Consider the following 26,821-nt stretch of genomic DNA (forward strand, 5'->3'; position numbering starts at 1 on the left):
CCTAAGGGGGCTCTGGGCTTAAATGTTGTTTACACACACTTCAGATCTACTGATCCCACAGCACAGAAGTGGGAAGAGTAATTGAAAGGGTTACACTTGTGGTTAACAATGTGGGTTTTTAGCATGCATTGAGATGAGCTGCTTCTCTGATACAGGTGATGTTGGGAGACAAACTGTTACAGATGCCAGTACTTTCTAGGGTAGCTATTTTCCCCTTAGTACCCATTTTGATGAGAACTTCCCTATTGTGAGAAACAACTTTATTAGCAACTCTCTTCCAGTATTGTGTAATCCCTTCATCTGTATTTAACTTTCATCTGCTGAGATGTTTGAGAAGTATTTTGCTGTGGTGACTGGAGTGGTGATAAGACAGAAGGCTTTTAGGTGAAGTTCCAAATGGCTTTTCATGTTCCACACAGCCTTGTAGGATGTGAGGGCTGAGGGTCCCTGTGGAATTTTCCACTGCCCCATTTTTCATACCTAGCTAGTGGTCCCCTAGGATTAGCAAAAGTTCCTCTCCGAATGATGCCATTTCCATGGGAAATTCTTCCTCTTTGTTATCCTGCTGTTCTTCCATAGAAAGAATTGTCTTTAGCTGGGCATCTTTCTTGTGTTCCTCAGGGTATGTAGGATACTCTTCAGCTGAACCTACAAACATGGGAAGAATATCTGTTCTTGTGTGTTGGAAGTATTTATTTCAGTGAAACAGTGGGATGTAAATCTATTATTAAACAACATCCTCACATGGAAACAAGTGCTCAGTTACACCTCAGTTAGAGAGGACAGATCAGCTTTTTTGAGGTTTGACTCCTTCACCTGTGAACTCTGTTTGACACAAGCTAATTTAATTTGTAACAGCATTGTGAAGACTTGCAGTGGTTAACAACATCACTTCAGCCTTGCCTTTGGCTTATAGAATATGTTCCCTTTACTATACTTTTAGACATGTCCTAAGATATTTTTTATATTTAAAATGCATCAGTTTAAGAAAGTTCCCACATTTTGACTTTGAAAAAAAACCAACAACCCAAACAACTAATCCTAGACATCAGTGTAACAAATCTGAAGGATTAACAGATATTTCTGAATTTCAAGCTTTATAATTCAACATATGTTGGTTATTTGGTACTTTTTTTCTGGCCAGACTGAGCATCTTTATTCAACAACTTCTGTCAGTGTGGGATTTGCTGAGCACTTTCAGTAATAGCAATGCTACTTTATTTCTGCCCTGGTGTTCTGGGAGATTTGTTCGAGGGCACATCTTCCAGGAATTTTATACAAGAGGCAACGGAAAAGAACACTCACCTAACAGAGCCACAACTTCACTGTCAACTATAAAAGAAGATTCAACAGATTCCAACTCAGATTAAAAGTCGACTGTGAATAGAGGCAAATATTCCCGTAGGCACAGGGCATCGCTCTGAAGAGAAATTGTTGAAAATGCAAATGGCTGAAAGAGAGTTCAGTGCGATGGCTTTGTGTTTCACCAGTGCTGTGGTTTCGTGTGCCCCAGGTCAGCTCTTAGGAGATTTACAGAAAAGATTTCTGGAAGACCTGTGGCAACTTTTCACATGCCATCTTCAAAATCCTCCTGTTTCCTTTGCAGTCAGAGTCACTCTTGTGAAGGACTCCTTCAGGGGCCTGGATAACACATGCCAGCATGGCCCCCTCGTGCAGCCTGACAGCACAGGGCAAATAGTGGAGAAGAAGAAAAGCAATTTTTTTTTTCTTCTTTCTTTTTTTTTTTTCTCCCAGCTCAGAGCTGTCACAATCACTCTTCCAGTTGTGAAGGCATCCTTCACAGGACATCACATCTTAATAATGCCAAACATCATCTTCACCATAGCTTATATAAGTAGACAGAGGGTAATAATCAGTTCAGACTCCACTGGGAGGCCATCAGTTATATGAGGAACAATTGACCTTTCAGGAAAAGCTGTATAATTAGAGGCAAACTAGATAAAGTAGCAGACAAGGTAGAGTGGAATTGGAAAGCAGCGTATTTGCATCAGATAAGAGCAAGAGGATGCTGGGACTTAGATTGTCTCCATCTTCAGGCAGAGAAAATGCGTCCAAAATCTACTTTTCTGAGCACAGAGTTGTGGTGAACCCACCTCCTGAGGAGTCTGATAAAATTAATGACTGTCCTCCTTCAGTTTGATGATAAATCCACGTGCCAATGGGGAAACCAGTCACACACATGACAGCATTAAGCTCCTTGTACTGACTGGCTTAACTTGGCAAAATGGTTTCCTGTTTCCCTGTTTCACATGTGGGGCAGTCTAGAAGTTCACAGAAGTTCACTAAAAGTTGTTACTTAGTTTTGTGCCTTCTATTTGCCTGTCATTTCTTACTCAGGGCATAGCAAATGAGGGTAGATTTGAGGAGGATGAGCACAAGGAGGCAGGAGTAAAGGCACAGGAAGCTCTAAGTTGGAGTCACCGTTTGAAAGACTCTGAGGTTTGGAATAATGCAGAAGGCCAAAATACTCTGAGCTGAGCAGGCAGCATGGATTTCTTTCAAAGAGACTGTTGTGGTCCTGGGCTGGGAAGAGGGAAGGCAGGAGAAGCAACCAGCCAGCAGAGAGTCTTAGTGATAGGCAAGAGTGATTCCACCAGCAGTTCTTAATGAGCAGAAAAATCATTGATTAGCCTAGTAGTGGGCAAACTGGAGGAGGTCTTGAAATAAGACAGAGCAAACTGTTTACAAGACACCATTAAAGTCTGTCGGGTCTTCAATCCTGAATTCGAGGAAAGAACAGGAAGGGGATAATTCGAAGCAGTGGTCTGATGCCTTTAAGGATTTAAAGTCATAGTTGGGTGTGTGGATGGGCAAAGATGGAGAGAGGTTCACAAATACTATTCATGACATTTTATCTCAAAATGTCAAGTGCTAAAGCTCTGGAAATACTGCTTACATGGGGCATGCAGCACTGCATAATTGAAGCCACTGGAGAGTTAAGGAAATTTGTACTTTCTGGGCTTTATTTAGTTAAAAATAAAAACTTTGTCAACACTGTATGTACTGCTGAGTACATATCGCACTAAATCTCAGTGCAAAGTGCTGAGATTTCAGGGATTGAGCAGAGATGCTCCCTGTGGCACTGTTCCTTCTGATGTCAGAGGTTAACCTTTGTCAACCTCTGCCCTTACTTTTCATCCACCCTGTCCTTTCCTGAATTCCTGGGGATAAAAACTGATGCAGCTTTGCTCTGAAAATGGGGAATATATGTGTTTGACATGTGTTGGTGTGTATCAAATTGATGAAGATACTTATCTTTATTTCTATCACTGAGGAAACGTGCACCACTAAATGTTGAAATGTTAAACTTGAGAATCCTGGAAGTGCTCTAACTCAGCAATCTTTGAGGTCTTGCATTCATCCTTGGGTTGTTTTGGGGTAGGACAATTATTCAAGCCAAGGCTGGTTTTATTCATGCTGTACATCTCTACCAAAGAACAGTGGTGTCAATGTGTCGGGCTGGCCACTGCTGACATTTGTGTTGCTTTCCCTGTGCTGGTAATGGACAGAGCAGGAGAAAAAGTGTTTTCTGCACAAACACCTTTAAGAATCACTCCTGTGGATGAAGGGGCTTCCTATGGGAGCTGGAGTTTCCATACTCGTTATGTGCTCACCTTTACGGCTGTGACATCGTGATGCAGTGCAATGTAATTTTTGTAGGTGATGTCCACTAAGGTAATCTTATTTCTATGAGTGATCCATCATCGTGGTCTACAGCTTCCTCATGGGAGGAAGCAGAGGGGCAGGCACTGATCTCTTCTTTCTGATGGCTGGCAATAGGACCACAGGGAATGGCACGAAGCTGTGTCATGGGAGGTTTAGGTTGGATATTAGGGGAAGATTCTTCACCTAGAGGGTGGTCAGATGCTGAAACAGGGTCCCTAGGGTGGTGGTCACAGCACCAAGCCTGGCAGAGCTCAAGGAGCATTTGGACAACCCTCTCGGGCACATGGTGTGATTTGTGGGGTTGTTGTGTGCAGGGCCAGGAACTGGACTTCAATTATCATTGTGGGGCCCTTCCATCTCATGATATTCTAAGATTCCATGGTTTTTTGGCCATGGGTATGGCCAGTATTTGTCTCTCTTGATTTTGAACTCTGACCCAGAGATGAACGAATGTTTCTTCCTCAGTTTTTGGGACCCCATAGAAATGTGCCCATGTTTCTATAGGATTGCACCTGAGAGAGCCTGGTCTGGTAATGGATGCTGGAGACTCCCCACCCACCCCTGTTTCCTTCCCCATGACTTAACTGACCCCTGCACCACTATCAGACAGAAACTGCCCTCCAGAAATGTGGCTGGGTTGTCGGCAGGAATACTGTTCAAAAGAAACAAACATGTGGGACATGCTTTCCTAGAGTTGGAGGAAAGCCTGTTTGTGTCAGCTGCATTAGAAAGATCATTCCAGAACAGTTCATCCATGCGTAAAGTTGCCCCCTATAATTCTGCCAAGGCTGAGGAGCTCGGGGAGATCTGCTGGCAACAGTGCCAGTGGCTCTTTCATCCACACAATTTTTCCGAGGTGCTGGAGGTCAGAGAGGAGCAGATATGTAATTTGCTTGTTTGAAGCAGTTCTTCTGCCTTGTTTTGTATAACTGGAGAGTTCTCACACTGCACACCAAACTTCCAGAGACAAAATACCGATACTGCAGAATTTAAATGGGAAAACTGAGCTCCCTGCTCTGCAATTTGCATTGTGCAGAAGTGTGAGATAAAGAGGGGGAGAGCTCTTGTTGCAGGCTCTCCCCTTTGGAAGCTCGTCAGCATGACAAATCACCTGGATTATGGTACACCTTGCCATGAGCCTTCCTGGCTGTTGTTTAATTACACAGCATGGGCTATTTTTCCCCCTCCTTTTTTAAGGGAAGTATTATGGGAGTTGCTTTGGTTTCTTTGAATTCAGACTTTATCAGCATCCTTTTCCAGGGCATATGTTGGAGGAAAAAAATACACATTTTCTCTTAGTCAAAGTAAAGTAGGTATGTTCATTATAGCAACTCAGAGGATTATGCACAATTAAATTTATTTTTTTTTTCTTCTCAAAGTAATGATTTAATTTCTTTGATTTTTCTTTTGTTCATATCCCAAGGGGACAAAAAAATGATGACAGGAGAAGAAAATCCCTTTAACTACTCTTTTTCATATAGTGTATGCGTCTGTATATCTTGTACAACTTGCCTCGTGCTGACCTTGTCCTTCCAGTGTCCTCCTTAGAGATTTCAATTCCTAAAGTTTTAAGGCTGTGTGTGTTTATAGGTATAGATGTGTACATATATATATATATATATGTATATTCACACACGTAAAAACATGCACAATTATATTTATATAAATATATATATAAAACTATTTTATGTGTCTGTATATATATGTACACACACACATAAAAATAAAATAAATGTTGGCTTTCACTTTAACTTTGAAAGTGTTTTGTTTGCTTTCAGCTCCAACAAACTGGATTGAATTACAACTCTATTGAATGCACTTCTCTAGCACCTTCCCTCAGGGATCTAAACCAATTTTCTCACCATTGCTAAAAGCTGAACTTCCCCTCTACCCTTCTAGAGTAAGTAGGATGCTTCTATCTGTGCTGTAGGGTAGGAGAATTAAGAAAAGTGTTGAATGCAACATACTGTTTGGAAGATAAAGTGGCAAGATATTCAACGCTTGGTTTTGAATATTGTTGTGTATTCACACAGTCATACTTTTCTGAAAGAGAGGAATCTTTTCTACTTACAACGTGTATCTTTAATGTGGCAAATGAAGGACAATATTTACCTGTGTAGCAGCGTGACTGCAGGTTTGGTCAGAGCACAGCTTTGTGATAGAGCAGGAACAAATGGTAAAATAACAAAGGAACAGTAATAGGTATTTTTGAGTAAGTATGGAGTGTGTTCCTGACTTGACCCCTGATCTGTTGTGGGCTAACCAGTAACAGTGTGAACCCCAGCCTCTGAGAAAATGCATTTAGAAGTCAAGTCAGCAAGAAAAGGGGGAGAAAACAGCTCCAGTTTGCTGGTGCTTGTTTGCTGTTTGGTGGTGTAACCTCTGGCCAAGGCTAAGCTGTTGTGCTGAAAATAAATCAGGTCTGCTCATACGTCGTATCTGACACAAAAATGGAATATATGATGGCAAGGGCAGAAGATTTGCTTCCTAGAATCTGTTTTTGTTCAATTTCTAGCATGATCATTCTGTGTCTTTAACAAACAAAGGGAGAACATGATGATATTAACCCTCCTTTGGTGATTCCACAGTGGTCGTGTTCCTAATAAACTGTAAAAAGGAAGCTGACTGCAGGAAGTTTGGTGGCTAGGTTAATATACACTGTAGTGGAGTCATTTAAAATAATCCAAGCACAGAAAGGAGATTTATGTAAAAGTACATTTCCATTACTTGTGCCTCTGGCACACTAATGTCTCATCCAGCATAGCAAAAACCTAACAACATTATTCTTGTTTCTTTTTGTAACATCCATAGCTTTTAGTACTGCTTTCCTTTGTTAATTTTCAAAAGATTAGCTGTTAATTAAGAGACATAATTGACTCAAGGGCAAGTCTTGACTGAAAAGAACTTGAAGAACATGGCAAGAGTCTTGTGTTTTGGTTTTTTTTTTAATTATTTTTTTTTAAACAACATCTAATTTTGAGCATGTCAATATCCAGTTAAAATGTTGATAAGTAGAGGGGGATGCAAGCTCTCATAGATGTCTTCATGGCAACGGCATTTTATCTCTGTTTTTCTTAGCTGAAACAGTGGAACACTAGGGCAGATTTAATTTTTGGATGAGTGAAAGAAGTCCACTAGGAAGCAAGGAAAGCAGACTACAAGTACAGTGTTTTGTTTCCTCCTTACCCTTTTTTTTTTCCAGAAGACTCAAGATCAGTCATTAAACACCACAGGTATGGCAGCACATTTAAACCCACTTTTTGTTACACTTTCTGTAAGGGCTTAGCACCTGGTGAGCATGTAAGTGAAGTTACTGCTTAGGGAAGTCTGGCTACTTGCTTTGGTACTGAAATAGAAGCAGCTTTCTTCTAAAAATCCATTCCAAAGGGCCAAGACTTAAGTATTTTGTATTCCTGTTACTTTGAATGGGAATTTTTCCTTACTAATGACTTCGACATTGGGATTGATTATGGAGCCAAGCAATTCTTTTATGTAGGTCCATTAATTTCGATCCTGCTAAATGTGTATTCCTAATTGTACTAAGTCAATGTCCATAAAGAGATCAGAGGAAGGAACTGATCCAGAAGGGGGAAAACTTGGTATTGTGTGCTTTGAAGCTGTGGGATTGAGTGACCACATCATCTTGGCTGTGACCTTCAGATTGGTGAAGTGAATGTGTAGCTTTTAAGAGATATGGGGTATAATTAATGATTAATCAGGGCACTTCGTTACGCATCATTTTGAATTCTGCAGTCAAGGCTTGTGTATGGATGAATGTTTTTTATTTTAGTTTTTCTGCAACTCATCTGTGCTGACTGCACCTATTTTCTCCCTGTTGTCTGTGGGCTCTAACAAACTGAGGAGTTGAGACAGACAGTTCCTTAGGCAAGAGCTCTCCCTTGGCTGGTGACGCTGGTGAGACCTGCCTAGACTATAAAAGGCTCAGAAAAGGGGACAAGCTTTTGGCTGGAAGGCATAAGAGAAGTGTAATGATTTTGACGTCCCCCCTTCTTCTCTTTTCGTAGATATTTAATCGGCATTAGGAAACAGAGCAGGTCATTGGACTAATGAACAAAAAAAGGACTGTTTGAGTTGGAGATACCCCTAGGAAGTCTCCTATTTGCACTGATGTTATGAATTCAAAGATATTTAGTGGTTTTTAGAAATACCTTTGCTGTCAGAGTGATGTGATAAAGCAAAAAAGATGATAGAAAAGATGTTTGCCTGCATATTTGGGGAGAACAGCTTGAAGATGTGACAGCTTTGGATTTGAATGTGAAAAAAACCCCAACCACCAAACAAATAAAAGGACCCCCGCAGCTTTCATTCCCATGGTGTTGCTGTCTTGTATAAATACCCAGAAATAACTGGTTTATAATTTTGTGTTTATTAAGAGAATATATCTTTCACTACCTCCTGCTTCTTTGCTCTCTAAAGCCTGCTTGACTCACTCTTAATGCCATAATATTACAGGTCAAACAAGAGATCTTATGTAATACAATCCATTGTAGTTTCCCGAGCAGTATCTGCATCAAGCCAACAACTTTTAGTTGACTGGAGAGGTTTGCTTTTTTCCTGTCTTTACCTAGAGGCTGGCCCTTGAAACTGAACTCAACAGCTGCTTCTTTTTTTTTTACTTCCCATTTTTTAGCATTGTCACAGTCAAGAACTGTTAATTGAAAGGGAAAGGTTCAGAGAGATGAGCAATGCTGGACACAATAGCCTTAATATCCTCACGGAAATACCAGCACTGTGGTCATGGGAGGAAGAATTGTGATCCTCCCTTCATCTTTAGAGAGAAGAGAGGATCAACAATAGAACCATAAAATGGTTTGTGTTTGAAGGACGTTGGAGCTCATCTCATTCTAACCCCTCTGCCACGGGCAGGGGCATCTCTCACTAACCCAGATTACTCCAAGCACTGTCCAACCCATCCTCTGACACTTCCAGGGATGGGGCAGCCACAGCTTCTCTGGGCAACCTGTGCCAGTGCCTCACCACCCCCACAGAGAAGAATGTCTTCATACCTTACCCTCCTTCAAACCTGCCCTCTTTCAGTTGAAAGCCATTCCTCCTTATCCTGTCACTATCTGTCCTTGTCAGAAGTCCTTCTCCAGCTCTCTTGGAGTCCCTTTATGTACTGGAATGTGCTACAAGGTCTCCCCAGAGCCTTTTCTTTTCCAGGCTGAACAACCTCAACTCTCTTGGCCTGTTTTCATAGCAGAGTTGTTCCAGCCCTCTGATCATCTTCGTGTCCTTTCCTGGACTAACTCTAACAGGTCCATGTCCTCCTATGTTCAAGAGTAACCATTTGGAGACAGGACAGATCAGTTAAAATTTCTATCCTGTTACCACAATGTTACCCTCGGTATGCAGTCCAAAAAATCAGTATTACAAACCTAATAGTGTAGAGGGAGCAGCAGCGGCAAAGATTAAAACACCGAGGTTGGGTCCCTCAGGACACTGCTGCCTTGTTCTTCTACTACTCAGGGAAGGGAACAGACTCCTTGTCTATGGAGGATGAGGCAAGAAATGATGGGCTTCAATTGCAGCATGTAAGATTTACTTTTGTGACAAAAACTTTGTAGGATGAAATACTCCATTAAATTGCTTATGGGGGTTGTGGCAACTCCATCATTGCAGATCTTTAAGAATACGTTAGAAAAACATCTGTCAGGAATGATATCTGTAGAGCTGCTCCTGCCTTGGGGCACAGAGATGGACTAGATGACCTCTGGAGGTCCCTCTCAGCCCTGTTTTCTGTGAACTCTAATCCAGGACTTTTCATTACTCATCCCTTGAAGCCCCAAAGGTGTCGGGACTATCACACTTCATTTTTACCCTTACACAGGTTTTTTTTTGCTGGATGGTTTTTATTCATTTGGAGAGACTGGCTTCAATTACATTTGTCATATGATACCTTTATAGCCTGTATTTATTATTTTTTTTTTCAGTCCATTCCCTCTAGGTCTTTTCTCTCTGTTTTTTAAATGGATCCTACTCACTTCAAAACTTTTTGAAAGCAAAAGTCACTCAAACTTTTTATTTTATGGAAATAGAAATTTAAAATTAGACAAAATGAGTTAGAGTTGCTGTTAAGTACCAATGTCATATTCAGTGCTTCAACAGATACAGGAATAGGAACTGGTTTTGCCTTGTTAAAATAAGATAAATGTGGACAGGAGCAGATGATGAGAAGGGGAGCTGTCCAGAACAGAGACTATTTTGCTTGTTTGTACAGGACTTTGGTACAGTGTGGCCCTGAGCTGTAAGAGCTGCTCTAATAACCTTACTTACGATGGGAGGCACACGAGGGACCATTGCTGTAAGGTACAAAAGGACTAAGGTTTGTGCTTTGAAGTGATAACATGGTGATTTAGGGATGATTAAAAAACCACAGTAAATTAAAAGATAACCAAGACAGCGTGATATTGGAATTGATGGGTTTTTATTCAGGTGTCATAGTGGCAGTAAGTGCCCCACACAGCCTCACAGTTCTCTCTCTGTGGCACACCTGAGAGTATCACAGGCTGGTGTGAAACAATAGGTTCCCATTATATTTGCCCTTTTTCATCTCTTCCTGACATGAAATTAAATTTGTTCTGTTATTGGCATGTGATGGTTTTTAAGTGGTTTCCTTGCAGGATTGCTTTAGGGCTTCCCCAGCTCTCAATTTGGGTTAGTAAAGTGGAAGATTGCACAATAAAAGCGAGGTGTCAGGCTCGAGGTAAACAAATGTCCTGTTTTATTGCATAGTAGTTTTCCAGTTCAGCTCCAGGATGCCTTGGTCTGTGAAATAGCTGTGCTAATTTTCCACGTGTCTGAACGTAATTGCTACAGTCAAAGTTGTGGAGAGGAACAGTCCCTGCTGTGGTGACTGCCCCGCTCCTGCAGTCTGTGTTTGGAGAGAAGCACCATGCTCAGGACACCGTGCTCATTTCAACAACTGCCTATGACTTTCTTGGCCTTCTTGTTGGCCTTCTTGCTTTTCCATCCATGGCTTAAAGTGACAGTCAGAAGATGAGAAATCCCTGGAGGCGTTTTGCACAGGGCTGCACAATGCAGTGATTCACTTAGATGTTTTATGTTCCCCTGAATATTTTATGTTCAGTAAATAGCTGTGCATTTGCAGCAGTGGAGCAGAGGATGAGTGATGGAGTAGAAGTGGAGTAGTGATGGAGAAGAGGTGGAATGCCACGTGGAGGTCTGATGGGCACAGTACTGCATTGTGAAACCTGTGCTGGTCACTGCTTACCTCTGCTAAATGGGGCAGTGTATTTGCAGGATTTTCAAGTTTAATTTGAATAATAATATTTAAATCGGGAAATTATCATCCCTCCCTCCTATGAACTTTTAAAAAAAGTTGACTAAGCCAGTTGTGTAATTTTTCTGAGGAGCTGACTTTTTTATAATTAGTTATTCTACGCTCAACGATATGTTCTGAGTGCTATTTGCTTCATGGTTGAATTTGATGTGTTGTATTTAATTATGGAATTTAAACTTAAAAAAGGAGGAGAAAATGCACTTTGGTAGCTCAAGGCTGCAGGAGTTGCCATGTCTGCTTCAATTTGCCTGCTCCTCTAAAGGGTCTGTTTGCTGGAACCCACGGACCCTTTCAGTGAAGTTACGAAGGCAGAACTGGAAGGGCTTGTCTTTATGGAAACTTTGATTAATTTTTTTCAAGGGGTGACCAGAGCTGCTGTGTTAGAGAGCTGTCAGGTACCGTATGTACAGAAGCCCTGTCATCTGAATTTCAAAGTCAGAACCATATTTTAAGAGACTTGCCCTTTTCATCCTATCTGGTCTGTGGGGGAGTGTTGCTGCGACTGAGCCTTGTTTGGCCACGTAAAAGCAGCCTGCCAGGCTTCCTTTGCCAGGGACTTTGAGTTTAAATCTATTTCGGGCCTTTAAAAAGGTCACTCAGGGCTGCCAGCCAGAAGCTGTGTCTTAATTCAGTGCTATTAGAATCACAGAAAAATAAAATCCCCAATCTCAGGCTGGAGGGGACAGAGCAATGGAAGTATCAGACACTTTATAAACTGCAGAATATGCTCTCATTACAAACTGCTGCTGCAATCCGAAGCAAGCAGAAGGATCCCTGAGCACTAGGAAGGTTGCTCAGGTGCTGCTGTAGTCTTTGGGCTCCACCAGTGGGGATACGATTGCTGGTCTGGGGCCTAAAGCAGCTGCTTTCCTTCGGTTGCCGAGAGGTCAGGATTATGTTCCTTAATTTACCTTAGGTGTTAGGTGGTGTACCTTTCTGAGGTGAGCTTGATCTGGCTGTTTAGGCTCCCCACAGCTTTTGCTCTGTGCCAGAGCCAAGGGGAAGCAGCAGCTGTGTGTGGGTTTTGGGTCTTGATTAGGGATTATTGCACTGTTGGCTGTGGCTGATGGGCAGGAGGAGAACCTGAACTTGATACCTCTGTGGCCCATTCCCATCCTCTGCTGATGACCCTGAAGGAAGGTACCCAGCTTAATCTTGCTTTATATCATCTAATATACCCTAGTGAAAATATTTGTGTGGATGCCTACTAGAGTAATAGGTTTATTTCTTCTTTATTCCTACTTATAATCCTTCAGTTTGTGCTCTTATTTGTAATGTAACATGTTCTTTTAAAATCGAGAGGAGCTGACATCAGTGGTTTGAAGAGCCAAATAAAAGATTTCTTATAACAGTAATCGGTCTGGCTGATTTCCCAGCAGCATCTTGACCTGCCGGGGTACAGAACAGCCAGAACCCAGGACAGAGTCTCTTGTTCCATATTTGGGTCTAATTTAATAATATTTTGTTGATTTGCGTTGCAAGTTTGATTCTGGGTTTTGGAATGTAGTTTTTTGTGATCTGGAAAATGTTATATTTGTTTCATATTATCATATCAGGAGGGGTTTAACTTTGTTAGCTTCTTTACCAAATAACCTGATGAATGTGAAAAGTAGCTTTAATGTGATTTCTCATTGATTATTTTCATATAAAAGTTCTGTGGTCTGAGGAGTAATAAGTTTGTGCTCGCTTGCCATCTTTTAAATAGGTCTTAGTTTTAATCTTGTAGGTTTTTAAAATTGAATTAGCAGAAATTGCAAAAATTATGTTTATATTCACTTGCCATCTTACTAATGGATCTCAGCTTTAATCTCTCCGATTTTCCAAATTGCTTCTGTAAAAATGATGTCACTAGGATCTGATTAAAACATTCAGTTTCAGCTTAGTTCTTTCCTAATACATCAAATTTTCCTATGCCAACGTGAAAAGTTTTAGCACGTTAACCTCTTAGTAGAGCTTTATTTCTGAAAGTATTTTGAGAGCTTTGTGTTAAGTTCTTTTAATTAAAACCTTGGCTGCTAGTAAAACATAGTTGTCAATTTTGTAGTTAGTTGCCGTATTAATTTTGAATTGAATTAAATAAAATTGGAAAGTAAATTTGGTATCTTGGTATTACGTGGCAAAAAAATAGCAGTTACAGTAGGGATGCTGTCTGATAATTCACTTAGCTCCTGTTGGCTAATCACTGCTTTTATTCATGTCATGCATTTTGGCTGGATGAGCTCCAGCTTGATGGGATAATGACTGGAAACAAGTAGGGTGGTGTGGTGGGTGCTGCTCCCGTGCTGTAAATCAGTGGTTAAAGAGATCAAAGTAAGGAGGTTGTTTGCTGGTGTCAGCTCCAGCTCTTTTCCCAGCCTTACACAGATAGAAACAGTGCTGACACCTTTCCATCATCTTGCACCTCCTCCTTTTCAGTAGCTCTGGATACCTTCTAGAAATAGGTTGTGTGGTGTAGCTGGCACGTGTGACTGTCCCATGTGGATGATGAGTTTTTTTCCTCTTCTGAAGTTTCTGTGGAACAGATATTTGTCCTGAACAAAGGGCAGATGAGTAAATAAACCTTTAGGAAAATTAGATAGGACTATGAATTTCTTTCTCTTATTCTTTAATTTTCTCGTTTAATTTCTTTCTCCTTTTTCTTTTCTTCTTCTTTGCAAGGAGCATTAATAAGAAAAAGGTTGACTGGAATGTGATTTATTTTTTTTTTTGTACTGGTTTAGAACCCTGAATTTAAAGTGTAGTCTCAGATGAGGTAGTGGGTCTGTATCTTATATTTTGACTGAACAACAAGGAAAAAGTGTAATTAGATCCTAAGTCAGAGTGAACTACCACACCAGGGCAGCTACAAGTCCCTCTCCTGCTGGACATGTACAGGGCTCCTCAAACCACCTCCTTAAATCCTTCATCCTGAAATTGCACCTTTGTGGGTGGCTCCTATGCTGCCAGTAGACTCTGAGCACTGGTGCCAGGGTCCCCCCTTCTTAGAGGGAATTATAGGATCAGGGTTGGATAGTACTGCGGTATAACATGATACTATTTCAGGAACATCTCAGTTTTTCACAGAGGGAAAACCAGTGGTAGGTTGGCTGCTTAGAAGGGTTTTGTATGCCGCTGAGGCTGAAAAATGTGAGAATTTCTGGAAGAAATACGAGTTGTGTTTTGCATGCAGGGAGCAGCGCCATCCCTGACATTCTAAAGTTTTGAAGTCCAATGCTCACCACCGCCTGGTGCCTTCAGCTGGATTTACTGTTATCAAAGCAGCAACTAATAAAACTCTGCCGAATCCCAAGAGAGACTTGAGGAGATTTCTGGGAGCACTTGCCACATTTCATGTCTCCCACACAGTCGCTTTGGCAGAATGGTGCAGGCTAATAGCGTGTGCCTCGCTGCTGCTGCTGGGCTGATGCACGGCTGGCAACTGCCTTTCTTACAGTCCCCTCCTGGGAGCCATCAGCCTCCGCGTGCTGACTTGTTCAGCATTAACGTCAGCAGCCTCGGCGGTGCCCTGTAACTCTGTTTTTGCTTTCTTCATCACCTTGAGTTGCCTCTCCATTAGCAAGTTGGATGAAGAGGATAACAGGATAATTGGGTAAAATATTTCTAAATTGGTATTTCAGTTCTCCTAATAGGCTTGTAAGGGGGGAACGGGCGCTGACACCTGTGGGAGCGTGTGGCAGAGAAGAGCACAGAACGGGAGTAAGGTCAGGGTGGACTAAAATGATTTAAGGGCATGCAATCAAAAGCAAATGATCGTTTTGGAGGTAAAAATCTACCACTTAGGGTAAAAGTTAATGTCAGTTCTTGCAAGCTGTAACAATATCCTGCCCTCTGTGAAGGCTGCCACCACTTACCAAAGTGAGATGCTGAAACCATCCTGTAAGTGGCTACTGGGGATGTCAGTGCAGTAAACATCAGTGAGGTCAGGCTGCTGACCTTCAAAAGGAGTTTTCCTTTCTGGAGGAGTAACTCCTGAAAAGGCACTCTGCTAACTAGATTTTTGTTGTTTTATAGTGTGCAATGTCTATAATCTTATAAACGGTCTCTCCCTGCTGCAGGCACAACGTAACTGTTTCCATCCAGTCTGCATGGGAGACTTGGATCAGAATGTTTTAAAATATATTAACTTGGAAATTAAGTAGCAATGGTGTAAAAGTCTATGAAAATATTAAAGAGGAATTATTTTGGGGAAAGGGAAAGATGATAATTTGTGTCCAAAAAGTGTGTGACTTGCTAACATTGTGAACAGTGTGAGGCTCTACAGGTAATCAATTTTGAGAAGGTTTTATAATATGACACAACTCACTACATGGCTGAGCTTAATGTAGTAATAGATCAGTGTTCTTTCTTTTAGGCAGTGATGCTACTTAAGTAGAACATTCATTATATCATGATAACAGAGATCCTCGAAAATCTAAATAATTTAAGACAGGTACTGTAAAAACAGTGAATACACAATACAGTTTCAAAGGCTTCTACTGTAGAAAGCCACCTAATTGTATTCTGCTGCAATTAGTAATCATCTTAATGGCTTTGCATATTTATGACAATATAAAAATAAATAAGACAATACAGAGGCTAGGATAAAATTTGGGTTCATAAACTTTTATTGCTGAAAAGTAATTAAGCATGCCTCTAATCACAGCATCATTTTTCATTGTGGATAGGTTTGGGTAGAATGAGAAAGTCTGGAAAAAGAAAATGTGGCTATTCAGTAATTTACTTTGCATGAGAGATCTCATATCACAGATATTAAAAATGAAGAATATGCTTGTTTCTCATTTGCCTACCCATTGCCTCTTTTGACCTGGAATACCCTGAGTATGTAGAAGGACATTGGCTCTCCTCCTTCCCCTGTGAGGTGACTGGTGAAGTTTTTGGCTGCCGTCTTTTAGTCTGTATAGAACAGGAGGTCTCAATAAAAGATTAGAAAAGCTTCTCCTGGCCTTTAAACAAATACTAATAATGTCTGAGGTTTTGAGATTAAAATTTGTCTCAAGGGCATGCAAATATAAATTCAGGATAAGACCACAGGGAGTATTGCCTAAAGTTTTGGCCCAAGTGGAATTATTACCTGCTTACATCCATGCAACTACAGATGAACTTGACTGGTTGAAGTCTCTCTTCAATCTGCACAGTAACCACTTACTCTCATTACGAATCTTTTTCCTCTTTACAGCCCTGCTTTGTTTTGACTTGACCTTTCATAGTCACTAAAAATCAATAAACTTTAATGCATTTATTAAATAAGGAGGATTCTTGGGATTAACATGCAAGGTTCACTGCTGTAGCAAGAGGAGAAGGTAAGGAGTGGAATATTACTGCACAGCCAAGACAGGCTGCTGTGGTTGCCACTTTCCTCCAGACCTGCATATAATGACAGGTTTTTTTTAAGATGAATAAATAAATGAGTTCAGTAAAGCTCAAGGTGTGTGGTAAATAACTTCAGCAAGATGACTTTTGTCTGCCTTGTTGGCACTCAGAGAGAAGTTCCTAAATTCCTAAACTGATTAGCTGTGGGGATATTGGTGGCTGTATCCAAGGCTTCAGTTGTGAAGATGGAAGTAACTTGGATCCCTGAAGGTTCATTGACTGTAGAAATGTCTCAAAAGATTTTAGCATAAGCAGAGCTCTCTCACCCATCTTTTGTAACCCTGAGTTGCCTATCAGTTAATTCCATGCTGCAGTCCTTGTTTCTGAGAAAAAACTGACATTTGTGACCTGATTTTTTTAAGTAATAAGATTTATGCAACTTTTGTGCTCAGTTTAGTGTTCCATAGGATGTATATCCTTACACATCCCTTCTGTTTCTAAGTTTAGCTGCCATTTGTGCAAATCTCTGGTTTGCATGTAACTGGGGGGTTGCTGTTCTTTGTCGTGCTGTCAGAGGCATGTGTACATATGATGTGCATTTTTAGGTCCTTTGAAGGAGGGGTAAGAAAAACTGAGCTTGTTCTTACTATGTTCAAGTCTCTAGCCCCAGATATACACCTATTAGCTCATAACCTTTGAGTGACCAGTGTAAATGCTATTGATTTCAGCAGGTTGGCTGAGCTAAATGCACCTGACACACCAACTTACTTAAAAGTACTCCTACCTTACCTACCTGAACTAAGGATTTTGAACAGAAATTTAAGGTAGGCTTTTTTTTTTTTTTAAGCATTCTATCAACCTATTCCATTTGAACTAAGGAACGTGGATGTTCTGGCACATCTTTTCTCCAAGTGTCTGTCAAGAGGCTTTTTGCGCCTCTTATTTATGTGTGCTAACAAGGAAAGCATTGTCCTTGCCTGTTCAAAGCCAGTAATTTTCTTACTGACACTTTATAATGCATCTTTGAAAAAAATTACAGGCTGATCCCCCACCCCTGACAGGACAAAAAGAAACGTTGAAGCCCAAAATCTGGGAATGACAAGCTACTTATGGAATGGCCTCCTACAACATGTTAAAACAAGAGAACATATATGAGGAGCTTTCTTTCAGTACATGACAACTCTCACACAATGGTATCTTGATGTCTCAATACGCATTCGGATCTCAGCATATTAAGAATGATTTGGAAGGAAGCAGTGTCAAAACACAGGGATCAAATTTTTCTGTTTCGAAATTTAATTATTCCCCTATACAGGAAACAATGCTTTGTGTAGATTTAAAAAAAATAAATCCTATCACCCGAAGTAAGAACATAAATAAATTCTTATACTAAACAAATCAGAAGTGGAATTTTATAGCATTTTTGCTTTCTTGGGACATAATCATGTCTAATCTGCAATAACAGAAGAGCGATAGATATGCACACAGAGGTAGTCAGATGATCACTAATTGATTGTTTTCTTCTCAAAGAACAAACTTCTTGTATTCCAAAATGTGAGAGTGCTTTCCTTTTATGTGTCAGCATTGATTGTACATAAAACATGTGATAGAGGGTGTCTGGAAATGGTAATTAAAATCGTAGGGTTTCAGAAGTGAGCATTGATTATATTTCAGGGCCATACCTTTCAGCTAAAAGTTACAGAGTAAACAACAGTAATTCAGCTAGAATGCTCTGAGGCATCAGGACGAGGAGCAGACTTGAAATGACAATTCAAGTCCTACCTTTGCAATTGTTCTAGTCAAAAGTAGAACATCGCAGGTTGATTACATTTAAGAGAGGGACTTAAATGGTTTCCTCCTTTCCAACTTCACTAGCAACTTTTAAGTGATTAAAGCCCTTAATTAAGTACTTATTGCTTCCCGTGAAACATGGCTTAGGTGTCTGGAGGGAACCGTCTGGTGCTGGCCTTGTCTGGTAGGCAGGGAGAGAGGACTGGGAGGGGATATGCTGCTCAAATGACAATAGTTGGCTTCTGATGTTATTCAGGTGAGGTATATCAAATATATTTTTGAGGGCTTGAAATTATGTGGCTCAGCCAGCCACAAAACCCATTGGTGTAGGTCAACAGGACCTCAGTAGAATTATGCCAATTTACATCATGTCAGAAAGTAGCAGTAATTTGGATTACTTCAGCTGCACACTGCTAGAAGCAACACAAATTGTTCAAAGAGGTCTTATGTTTTGTTGCTAATAGATTATATTTAATTAAATAAAAATACGTGTTAGCATTTTTTACCTTGTACAGAAGGTAAAAAATAAATTGTCCTTGTGAGATGAACCAGTACTTTTATTGTGAGACTTAAAGGAAAGTGACAAACCTATAAGTAGGTAAAAATTGAGAGTTCAAGTGTTTTCCAGGAAGCACTTATGTGATTTAACTGCTGGTGGTGTTTGTTTTTGGGCACGGCACTTTGCTGCCTAAGCCACACATGCTGCCAGAAAATCCCAAAGTGTGTTTTGGCTTTTGGAAGCATACAGGCAAAAATAATGTCAGATTGTTAATCCTGAATCACTGGATACCTGCCCTGAAAAGTTTGCATCAATAATTTAGAAGCTCAAATGGGGTCATATCGAATTCCTAGCCTACTGCAGGCAAGTTCTGTTTTTGCAGAAAAGTGTACAAAGCAACTGAATTTTCACCACAAATGAAAATACTAACTGCCTTTGGAAGTGAGGTTATTAATAGTCCTTAAATTTATGTTTTGGCTGCTGTTAATCCCTTCCTTGCCCAGGAAGAATGGACATTAAACTATCTCACATCCATAAAAATGGTTAGATTAGCATTATGCGCAGCATTAGATGATCAGAGAGGAATAACAGGCTCTGGAGGGCTCATTTCCTCTCCATCCATTTCTGCTTGTCCAACAGTGACACTTGCATTATTTGGAATGACCTTGACTGTGAGATGTTTTTAAGTGCTGAGAGTTTGCTCAGAAAAGCTAAATCAGCCCAGTTAATATTCCTGTAGCAACAAAGATGAGCATGGGGGACAATGTGGTACTTGAGATATTTTGACCGGATTGCTCACAAACTGTGTGTTTGATCACCAGTCTTCTTCACTAGAAGACAGTGTCATGCCTGGACATGGAGTGTGATGCCTTTAATGCAGTTATACCCCCTTCCTGTAATAGCAGCTATGTGAGGAAAAAGTGTTTATCACCTCCACATTTGCATCGAGAGGGCAAATTCCTGTTCTGTAAAACCTGGTGACTGTGAGCAAGCTTCTCAAAACCTGTCTTGCTGCAGTCGGGGTTTTATTTATTACTAGAGAAACTCTAACATCTCAAATGCAACTGCTGTGTTTCATTATTAAACAGCAGAGTTTTCAGCTTGAGTTTTAAACCTGGTGTTTTTAAGCCTGCAACCTCTCATCTGAAGGACATAGTGAGAAGGGCTTCCTGCTTTCTGAATTAGTATTTAATGTGTGGGAAGTGTACATCCCAATTGAAGTTTGTCTTCAGAAGATTCTAATTAGGACAGAGTGATTTGATTTTTCAGAGGGTACCTTTTGGGTCTCCTGAAATAACAAGACAGCCACAAGGGTGATGCAGAGCAGGTATCACAGGTTACTGTCATCTTTGCAACTGTCAGAAGTGTTTTAGTGGAAAGCAAACCCATGCATTTGAATAAATAAATATTTTTTACTTAATTTATGGTTTTCATGCCGAAAAAAACTGTCAAGTTTGAGGTATAATGACTGACTTTTTTTTTTGTTTGCAGTGGCATGAAAATTTTCAGAAAAACTGAGTGATGTTTTAAGCAACTTCCCTGCAGGATGCGGAGCCACTTAGGTATTATTTTCCATATAACTTTATACAACAAAGCAGGAATGAGGAGGCAGGAGAGCAAAGTGTAAAGTGGCCTCTCGGGGGGTAATGATATGGTATGCATTGCAGAGAAAAGCAGGCAAGTGTTTGAAATCACTGCAGTTTAGTCTAGGATGTGTGAATAAAGACAAGAATTACCCTATATCTGGTTTTCTGTCACAGCCACAAGGCTGTTGTGTTTACTCACAGGTAGTGTTTTATTGGCTAACTAAGCTTTTCTGGTCCTGAATTCTGGGTGCAGAGGGGAGACCTTACAATTCATGATTAAATTTCAGAGGGAGCTCCTCAGCAGTCTGTGGAGAAGGACGAGCTCTCAGCTGTAAAGGCTGGTGCTTAGTTTGGTGAAGCAATGACCAAGGCTGAAACACATTTCTGTCAGAAATGTCTGGACAGACTTACACAGGCAACAGTTTTGTCTTTAATCTCCTTTCCAGTAAGAAAATCAGCATGTTGTCCAATGCCAGAGTGTTCAAGGCCAAGCTGGATGGAGCTCTGAGCAGCCTGGTCTAGTGAAAGGATTCTCTGCCCATGGCAGGTGGTTTGTAACCAGATGATCTTTATGGTCCCTACTAACCCAGACCATTCTAGGGTTCATATGATTCTGTGTTTGTGGATTGTGGAAGGACCCATTTTTGCAGTCTCATTTGGATACCAACAGAAAAGGAACTGCTAGGATTAAACAGGAAACCTTGGGCCACAGGGGCTGGGGAAAAAAACACCATCTAAAAGACCAGACAAGATCCATTGTCCTGATCTCCCCCAGCAGGATGTAGAAAGACTTTGCATGATGCTATCATATATCCCATTGTTTTCTCCCTCCCTGTGTAAATCCTTCTTTTGGGTAAAGCTGATCACACTTCCCCAGTATAACCCTACTTACTGGAAATATCAAACCTTTTCCCCCAAAATGTAAATACTGTATCCGAGAAATGTAAATCCATTTTTCCCCTTATGTCACCCCTGTTACTGGAAATGCTAATAGATTGTGGAATCCCCTATTTGACATAACCCTGCCTCCTTATTAGCATGTTAAGCTCCCCAGACCCTTAAATAGTGGTTTGTATGTTCAATAAATGTATTCCAGTTTTTGCCCCCATAGCTGGGATCGTGATAGCTTTATTAGACCATTACTTCTTCCTATTTTCCTGATTAACATTTGGAGGCACCTTGAACCTTCTTATCCCACCAACTGTGCACCAACCAACAGGAGAGATTCCTGGCCACTCAGGTCTTGAATCAGCGATGTAACCACATATGGGAAACAATGCTTCAAAACCTAGAGCTGTCCAGAGATACAGGTCTCCAGGCTTGTGCTGTGTGGCCACAGTGCTGTCAGTGGGGTCCTCCACGTGGCACTGGGCTCCGGCTTCCTTTTCATTTAAGTTTGTAAAAGCGAGGAAGGATTTCAAAGCGAAGCAGCAGATGTGAGCCTTTGCCCTTGTGAATTCATTGTTGCTCCCTGGCACCGAGATCCTCTGTGTCAGAAGAGGGGAATTTAGTGAAAGCTGTAGTAGGTAGAAACACAGAGGCTTTTTGTTTCTGTCTGAAGTCACCTCGTCGAGCTTTCGGGCTGGTATGTTGGCAGCTGAGCAAAAGGCTGTTTATTCTACAGGATTCTCTGCACAGTTTGGAACGGCTTCCAAATACAAATCAGTGGCTTGTTCCCCAAAAAGCACATCAGAAACTTTTATTGCATCTCTCAGTCATTGCTTTTGCTTTTATGGGTCAGCTTTGAGGAGCCAGTGTGGTTAGAGCATCGTGTGTAATCTCCAGACAAGTTTTGCAGCTTTGCCAGTGGAATGCATATTTTGCTTATAAAGTTTTAAATTATTATCTGTATACTTGTGAAGACCTTTATTTAGCTAAGCCACTTGTCTGGTCTTGAAAGTGGCAGAAGAGAATCCTCCTCCCTTCCCTTCTTGATTTCCCTGTACCCTCCAAATTGACATAAATAATGTCCCTCCTCCTTGGTCTCCTAAAAATGTAGGTCGCATTTCAGTGAGAACTCTAAAATCGCAGGTAACTTCTGTTCCTCTCGTATTTCCCTTTGCAAAACAATTTCACATAATTGCAGTCTGTCTGTGGGATTTGTTGATGCTTGTAGGATGAAGTGCCTGCAATTCCTTCTGCTTCTCCTCCCCTGGAAATCCCTTGCACGCTGTCTTTGTGCGCCGCGTATCAGCTGTAGCAGATACTCTCTCCCTCTTGGTGTTGGTAGCTCTCTCCAGCAGCCTATTACTGCTCACTGCTGAAAGCTTTAAAATGATGAAAGAGGAGGATGAGAAGTAACAAACTGCTCTAACATTCCTTGCAGGGATGGAGGCACTCCAGTCAGGTGTGTTGTGGGGCACACACTCCGAAGATGTAATTGTGTTATTGCTGCTGCTTAGGTAGAGCTGCAGGGAGCCTGATGCAGAAATGAAGTTCCTTCTTTGCACTGGCCCCTTTTGATATCCTGTTCCCCAAGATCTGCATCTTCCAAAGTCTCAAGCTTCCATTGCTTTTCAAGTATTCCTCAGCTTTGAGGGGAGGAAGGGGATGATCAGGGTTGTAAGACAAAACTGCCTGAATTTTCACACTTAACCAAAACATTTTTTTCTCCTTGGCTGTTAAGTCCCTTGTTTTATGAAAATAGTTTTTCCTTGTAGTTTCCCTTTTCCTCTGGAAGATGAAACTGCAGATTAAGTAATGTCACCCATGGGTGCTCTTGTGATGGTTATTGGCTTCCTTTGAAATACTGAATTGTTCTCTGTTCCACAAACTGTAACGCTGGCAAACAGGGATGTGTGGATATAGATTTTTTTTACAATAGTATCTATTCAACCACTCTTTGAGATATTATTTTTTATTTTTTTTTTAAATTCCTTACACAGCCTTAAGACAAATGGTAAAATCTTTTCAGTGTGAAAAAGACCGTGAACAAAGAGATGTTATTTGAAAGCAGCAAAATGTGAAGTGACTCTTCTGCTAAACTTCCTCAAAGCAGCTTTGTGACATAGGTCAGGTCTGCTATTTCTTTTCAACCATGAATATCAGCAGAAGCAACATGTTAGCTTCATATATGTAGCTTGAAGTCAGAATGTTAATTTTAAATTTAAAGTCACTTTTAGTGTTTAATTTATGAATGTCTTTATTAGCTCAGTAAATGGGACCTACAAGAGCAAAACAAATTGCTGTTGTGGCATCATAAAAGAACTTGTTTCTAACTTGGTTAAAGGGAATTTCTGTGAAAATAACCTGCAAGAAAAAAAAGTTACATGGATGTTTCAGTAATTCACAGTGAATATGAATATGAAAACTATGCTTTTCTAGTAGCATAGGTTTCATTTTGTGGGAAAAGAAAATTGCAGATAATTTATGACAGAAATATGAATGTCAAGGAGAAAGAATTAATAAAATGGGCTAGAAGGAATTCTTCATTTCAGGTATTGCTCTTTTCAAAGACATTTTTTTGTTCAGTTATGTTCTGCTGCTTTACCCTTTTCAAAGTGCCTATGTGAGCACTTGGGCTTTAGCTCCTGGAGAAGATTAACAACTTCTCTGCATAAAAAAATGCATCTGACTTATGGGGGTTTCTCATGGTAATGGTTCCTTCTACCAAACAAGCTCTTGACATGTTTTTCTCTCATGAGATAAATAATTCCCACAGGTTAAATATGACTGTTTGGACAATTGTTTTTGCCCTAATTCAACAGTTGACTTAAGCTTGAAAATTCTTTCATTCTACTCCATTTACTTTTGGCTCAGGTATGGACTTTCTGTTATGCAGTTGTAAATTAACACATTGCATCATATTTCCAGATAAAAGTTTAATGAAAATTTTTACGTCTCTGTGGTTTTCCAACAGAAAATATTAGATTGCTGTGAGATAGTTCAAGGGAAAACAGAATATTTTATGGAATCTGGGGTCACAACTTACTTTTAAATATCTTAAAAAAAAAGCAGTTAGGAGAAAAAATATTGAATTGTGTACTTAATGAAAATATTACTTTTGAATTAAACCACTTACTCTAGGCTTCCATGGTCTAAATCTGTGTATCACACATGCAGTATTTTATTGTCCCCAAAAATTATGGGTGAGGGGAAAAAATAAAAGATCTGTTTTACTCGACCCTGCTAAGAGAATGTGTGTGTGATCCCCAGCCTGCCTTTGGGAGGCTTTGTATTAATGGGGGCTTGAGGAAGAAAGTAATCAGTGGCTTAACCTTGAAAAAAACCCGCTTAACATGAAAGAAAACCCAGTAGATGCTATCGGGCCACATCCCACTTAGAGCCTCTCCAGATGTTTGTGGAAATGTAAGTGGATTTAAGTGTCCTTAAGAAACAGTGTGGTTGATGAAATCAGCCAGATTCAGGGATAGGCATGCATCTTTCTGCAGCCCATTAATACACAGATTTCTTCCCTCCTTTTCTCACTCTCATTAAAACTTCTGAAATTAGTGGGAAGAAGGTGGCAACTTTTGTTTGAACTTCATTCCTTCGATGCTGCATATGAACAGTTCTAAATGTACCATATTTCAACAGTGCAGTGTACAGGTTGGTCAACAGGGATTCTAAACTTGACAGAAACAAATGTGAATTATTTTTTTTTTCCTTGAATGTTGCAGTTTTGTTTCTGCCGATGTGGGCTCTGTCATACCAATTGCTGTGGAGTAAATTATTACTAAATGTTAGGTGGTAGTGGTGATTATTTCAAAGATAAGGTAATCTAGAAGAGACAGCTTGCACAGGAAAAGCAGTCAGTCATATTAACAAAACTGGCAATAACTGCCACAAAACATCATCATCATTTTATACTGCTTTTGGTCATGCTGTTGAGCTAGATGAACTATGTCCTTGTTTGTGTTTCAGAGAAGAAATCTGAAATACAGTCACTTCAGGGAAAATGCAAGTGCCTTGATTTATTGATGTTATTTTATCAATTTTGCACAGGTTTTGCAGGGAGGAGGGAAGGAAGGAAGATTAGCAATTTCAGGTGAAGATGGGCAGAAATGGTCACAAATGCCTGTCACACCCAAAAGCAGTAATCAAATTACTGCTGCGAAGCAAAATGATATAATTGATTATGAAACCTGAAATCAGTGCCTAGAGCACTAGGAAAGCTGACCATGTGAGCCAGTGTGTTTAGAAAGGAGAGGGGGTGCAAATGTATTAATATGCTCTTAAGGAGAAGGAATCTTCTGCAGGAGGACACGGTGTCAGTAATTTATGGGCACGAACAAAATGCTACATCAGTGATTTATGGTGTCAGGCAGGGCTAATAACGTGATTAGGGTTCAGAGTTTAATTTACTTCCCTCTTTAAAAGACAAGAATTATCTACTGTAAAGACTCATATGAGTTGTTTCAAATGGTGTGCGAAGACCCTTCTGGGTTAAACTGGATGAACAGTTTTAAAGCAGAGAGGCAATGGGCATTGCATGTTCCTGTTTCTTAGACCTATGGTATTCATGAACAAGTCTTTTTTTCTTTTTTGTTCTTTTTTCCCCCTTTTCCCCCCCCATTTTTCTCTTTTTCCTTCTTTTTTGTGTTTTTGTTTGTTTGTTTTTGTTTTTCTTAAAGGAAGAAACTATGTAACAGAAGTACTAGGAAACTAGGTGACTTCTATTTCCAGTACTCTCAATCTGTCACCAGCTCTCCCTTTTACATGCAACCCCATATAGCAAAATCAGAATTTGTGTGGGACAAGAGCACTTTTAGAACACTGGCAGGATGGGAGACTTTGTAATGCTGTTGCTGGTGTAGTTTCTAGTGTCATTTGCACGTTAGAGAGCATCTCTCTCATTTCAGTTGAGACTGGTTTGAATTGAATATCACTAGTTAAGATACCAGTTGCTGACAAAACTGATTCCAGACTCAATAGGCATTTGCTCTAGGCCTTTTTCCTTATATCTTTTAGTTCACATGCCTCTGCAGTCTCTGAAGTAATTGATATTAACACAATATTTTATGAACATCTATCAATATGTGAAACCAAACTCAGCAAAACCGAGAGGAGAACAAATCATAAAGTTCATGAAAGACAGGTAAGATTGGGGTTAGCAACTGAAGATGCCAATTCAGGTGCAAGCCATTGTTCTGCTGCTGCAGTGCCTCATCTGGGTACGATGGTGCTGGCCACTGTGCATGGAGTGGCAATGACTTGCAGTTCCACCTCTCAGGGCAGAGCAAACAAGAGCAGGTCTGGTTCTGTCTGGGCTGGCACCAGCAAATGCCTTTGGGGACTGAGAGGAGGCAGAATATGGTCTGGTGGCAGGAGGTGTAGGAGGTTCTGACTGAATAACCTCCCTGGAAGCTTCTGACTGCCACGAAGGGGAGTCCCTGTAGGTCTATGGTTGGCTCACTGTGACTGGTGCTGACACCCATCTCCTGGTACAGGACCTGACACAGCTGATGTGTCTCATCACCTGTGCTGAAAAATAAGATACTTGAGAATTTAGGATGAAAATTTGGTCAGTTAAGGATATATACTTTTTTTTCCCCTAACCTATGAGAACTCTTCTGTTGGCACAGATTTGAAGTCATTTGGCTATCTTAGTCTGAATAAGAAGAAAAAGAAAGAAGTGCTTGATTCTCAGTATCAAATGACTTAATTTCTTCTGGAAGATACTAA

General features: G+C 40.5%; 1 protein-coding gene across 3 annotated transcripts in view; it reads left to right on the forward strand.

Moving 5' to 3' along the window:
- The window catches only part of SGCD (sarcoglycan delta), a 321,287-nt gene that overhangs the window by 35,886 nt on the left and 258,580 nt on the right, over positions 1-26,821 (forward strand). Inside the window, exon 1 of one of the 3 annotated variants that reach the window (XM_008931808.3) lies at positions 11,935-12,151. The exons of 1 other annotated variant lie outside the window; for it this stretch is intronic. The gene's annotated coding sequence lies outside the window, so the exon portion shown is untranslated. Of the gene's footprint in view, positions 1-11,934; positions 12,152-20,152; positions 20,174-26,821 lie in introns of those variants that run through there. One more of the 3 variants, XM_029960164.1, reaches the window with a different exon arrangement.

This window comes from Manacus vitellinus, unplaced genomic scaffold (genome assembly GCF_001715985.3).
Source record: "Manacus vitellinus isolate BGI_N305 unplaced genomic scaffold, ASM171598v3 scaffold_25_pilon, whole genome shotgun sequence".
Taxonomy (NCBI): domain Eukaryota; kingdom Metazoa; phylum Chordata; class Aves; order Passeriformes; family Pipridae; genus Manacus; species Manacus vitellinus.